The following is a 4,514-nucleotide window of genomic DNA, read 5'->3' on the forward strand; positions in this document are numbered from 1 at the left end:
CAGTTTGGCTGTGCCCCCTCCCGGCTTCTTGTGCACCTCCAGCCTTCTCAGTCAGTAGAGCATGGGAGACTGAAAAGTCCTTGGCTAGTGTAAGCATTACCTAGCAACAACTAAAACATCGGTGTGTTATCAACATTGTTCTCATCCTAAATCCAAAACACAGCATTGTACCAGCTACTAGGAAGGAAATTAACTCTATCCCTGCCGAAACCAGGACACTTGTTGAGATTGTTGTCTAGCTCTCTCTCTTTCACAATCCTCCTTCTTTCCAAATCCTCCAACAGTATATAATAACCAATAGTGTGGGGCATATAATTAAACAGCTTTTCATGTTTTCCATTTAAACATTGATTATGATAGATTAAAAATGTTTGGTGAAGATAACATATAGCTCCCTTCAGTTAAAACTAAAGTAGAAGAAACAATTTGTCACTGAGTTTAGGTAACCTTATATTACAGTCTCCAGGGTGAAATAACATTATTGGAGTTTACAATATGAGCAATTCAATTTTATTTTCCCTTTATGATGGGTTGACCTTGGCCAGCTGCTAGACAACCACCCAGCTGCTCTCTCAGTCTTCATCCTCAACAGGACAGAAGGAGGAAATAAGATGAAAAAGCTCATGGGCCAAGATAAAAACAGGGAGTTAATTTACCAATTACCATCACAGGGAAAACAGACTCAATTTGGAGAAAATTAATTTAATGTATTGCCAATTAAAATAGAATTGGATGGTGAGAAACAAAGAAAAAAATTGAAACAAGTCCCCCCCCATCACACCCCTTTTTTTCCCTGACTCAACTTCACTCCTTCCCTCCTGATTCTTTTACCTCCCCCTCCCTGACCACTGCAGGAGGGATGGAGAATGGGGGTTGCAGTCAGTCAATTCTCTGCCTCTCCTTCCTCCTCACACTTTTCCTCTCCTCCAGTGTGGGTCCTTCTGACAGGCTGCAGTTCCCTCAGGAAAAAATATCCACCAGCATGGGCTTTCCATGGGTCACAGTTCCTTCAGGCCATATCCACCTGCTTTGATGTGGGGTCCTCCAGGGGCTGCAGTGGACTTTTTGCTCTGGCGCCTGGCACACCTCCTACTTCTCTCACTTTGGTGTCTGCAGGGCTGTTTCTCAGACTTTTTGCTTCACTCCTCACTACCTGTGTGCCATTTTCTGCCCTTTCTTAAACCTGTTTTCCCCGAAGCACCACCACCTTGGCTGAGGGGCTCAGCTGTGTCCTGTGGTCGGTCTGTTGGAGCCGGCTAGAACCATCTGTGTCCAGCATGGGGCAGCCCTGGCATTGCCTCACAGAGGCCGCCCCTGCAGCCCCCCACTACCAACACCTGGACACCTACACCAAATACATCCTTTTTCTTTTTTGTTAAGAATTTGATTTAATATAGTTTTTTCTGAGAGTAGCTTGAAAGATGAACAATTCAGGAAGACACTTATTAAACTTTACCATGAACCTCTGTCAAAATACCTGTTTGTATGTAAAGCACAGTGTACTTTGATGTTACTGAAGTGTTAACCCAAGCCACCCAAAAGACTTCAAACTTTAATGTTTTTTTTATTATTCCTGTAAAACTAACCCTCTTTAAGAGCTATATATATATTTTTTAAATCAACTATTTTTACATGTGTTTAATTTCCCATCAACATTTATAAATGAATGAAATTCTACTTAACACATTTAATGTTGGGAAATCTTTAAACGGATTTGGAGTTTCAGTTGAATAAGCTTGCCAAACCAAGGATGCCTATGAAACCTACTCAGCCTGAGTGCACTGTGACAACTAAATAACAACTGGAAGTTACTATTTTAATGTAAACACTTTGTAAAGCACTTTCTAGGCCAAGACAAAAACAAGGTTGTAAAGTAATCCTCCTTGATTACCTCATGGATTTTGATAGCTGCCTAAGCAGGTATTTTTACTTTAAAGAAATTATGGGGGTTTTATAGTGCTAGGTACTCAGGCACTCCTTTGTTACATGGTTTGTACCCCATACAATTAGATAGCATTAAAAAAAGTTATTCCCTGAAATAACATAGTGGTAAAGTTCTTTTATGTCCTTGGCTAAGTAGCTCCTGGCACAAAATAAAGATTATTAACCTCTGCCAGACATGTATCCCAGGTATTCCATGTATGATCAGACAATCCCAAACTCCTGATACCAATGGGAAAACCTGGAACAAGACAGACTTAGCCTCAATGGAGGAGGATCAGATTAGGGAATATTTAAACAAACTGAACATATATAAATCCATGGGACCTGCAAGTGCTGAGGGAGCTGGCTGATGTAACTGTGAGGCCACTCTCAATTATCTTTGAAAGGTCATGGCAATCAGAGGAAGCTCCTTGTTGCGAATGGGTGATTCAGATCGCTTAAAGAACTACTTCGTATTAACAAAAGTGGTTTTAATATGATGTTGTAAAAGTGCAACTTAACAAAGTTTGATGGCAAGGTTCACTCTATTACTGTATTGTTCAAATAATCATTTGAACAATGATTCAAAACTACCAGGGTACAAATCAAAGTTACCAAGACACAAATCAAGGTTACCAAGACAAAATCAAAGTTACCAAGTCACAAATCAAAGTTACCATACTACAAGGTTATGTGGGATATCGGTCGCTTACCAAAGATCTGCCTTTGGTGAAAGGTTTCTCTGCCTCGAGGAGCAAACTTGAAAGGCATCCCAGATCAAGCGGAGATCACCATGATGCAGCCAGGGTGCTTAACCGGGAGAGCTCAAAGAAGTCTCATTTAGGCTGTCATATTTATGGAATAAAGTGGTTGGCTTGCAGTCAAATTACATGCGATGGGAAAGGTATGCATGAGACTCCTTGTACCCACAACTTTCTTCATTCCTTGATAAATGAGTCTTGGAAAAGCCACCTGCTATTCATGTGTTAGTCACATGATCAGTGTTCCAAGCTCATATGCATCGATGCTTACTGCGTCACTCTGCTCCTTTGTGTATTTTCAGAGAACAGATTGAAACTAGAGGAGTTCTTGGCCCGTTTATGGCTTAGGCCTTTACCTCCTTTGGAGCCTGTACCGAACTACTGCTAGTTTGGTTAAGGGGTCGAGTGCATCTGTCACACTCCTCAGGACTGAAAGAAAGTCAATATCACTCCTATCGTTGAGAAAGGCAAGAAGGAGTATTTGGGGATCAGTCTCAGCTTTCTCTCTTGACAGTAATGGAGCAACTAATCATTGAAACCATTTCTAAACACATGAAGGACAAGAAACTGAATGGGAGGAGTCAGCATGGATTTACACAGGGGAAATAATTTCTGGCCAACCTGTTATTCTTCTACAAGAAACTGACTGGCTTGGTGGATGAGGGGACAGCAGTAGATGTTGCTTATCTTGACTTTAGTAAGTTTTTTGTCAATATGTCCCCGTAACAGATGCATAGACAAACTGATGAAGTATGGACTAAATAAGTGGGCAGTGAGGCAGATTGAGAGTGAGCTTGAACCACTGGTTTCAGAGCGTTGTAATCAGCAGTGACTGCATGGAATCCAGTCACTAGTGGTGTACCCAGGGATTGATACTAGGACCAGTACTTTTTGACATCTTCATTAATGAGCTGGATGGTGGAACCAAGTACACCCTCATCAAGTACACAGATGCGATACAAAGCTGGGAGAAGTGGTTGGTACAACATATGGTTGTGGAAGATGCTGCCATTCACATGGACCTGAACAGGCTGGAGAAATAGACAGCGAGGAATTTAATGAAGTTCAACAAAAGGAAATGGCAAGTCTTGCCCCTCGGGAGGAATAATGCCATGTCAACCTCCTGGAAAGCAGCTTTGCAGAAAACACATGGGGGGCCCTGAAGAAAAACAAGTTGGACAACAAGGGAAGGCTGAGGAAGGATTTTCTCAGTGTATATGGGAGGGAGTAAAGAAGAGAGAGCCAAAGTCTTTTCAGTGGTGCCCAATGAAAAGACAAGAGGCAATGGGCACAAACTGAAATATAGTAAAATCCACTGAAAAGTAAGAAAAACATATTTTACTGTGAATATTATCAGATACTGGAACAGGTTGCTCAGAGAGGTTGTGGAGTCTCCATCCCTGGAGATATTCAAAACCTGACTGGAAACAGCTCTAAGCAAGCTTCTTGAACTGCCCTTGTTCTGAGCATGGGTTTGGACTAGGCGATCATGATAAGTGCCTTCCTACCTCAGCCATTCTTGAGATTCTCTGTGATTTTGTTTTGTTCATGTACCTGTTCCATCATATCTGTAACAGAGGTGTTATCTTTAAAAGGAGAGGGACTGCCAATTTCCTGTAGACTTGTGTCCTGGTTTCGGCAGGGATAGAGTTAATGTCCTTTCTAGTAGCTGGTACAGTGTTTTGGATTTAGGATGAGAACAAAGTTGATAACGCACTGATGTTTTAGTTGTTGCTAGGTAATGCTTACACTAGCCAAGGACTTTTCACCTTCCCATGCTCTACTGACTGAGAAGGCTGGAGGTGCACAAGAAGCTGGGAGGGGGCACAG

This window comes from Aptenodytes forsteri, unplaced genomic scaffold, assembly GCF_000699145.1.
Source record: "Aptenodytes forsteri isolate BGI_AS27 unplaced genomic scaffold, ASM69914v1 Scaffold51, whole genome shotgun sequence".
Lineage (NCBI taxonomy): Eukaryota > Metazoa > Chordata > Aves > Sphenisciformes > Spheniscidae > Aptenodytes > Aptenodytes forsteri.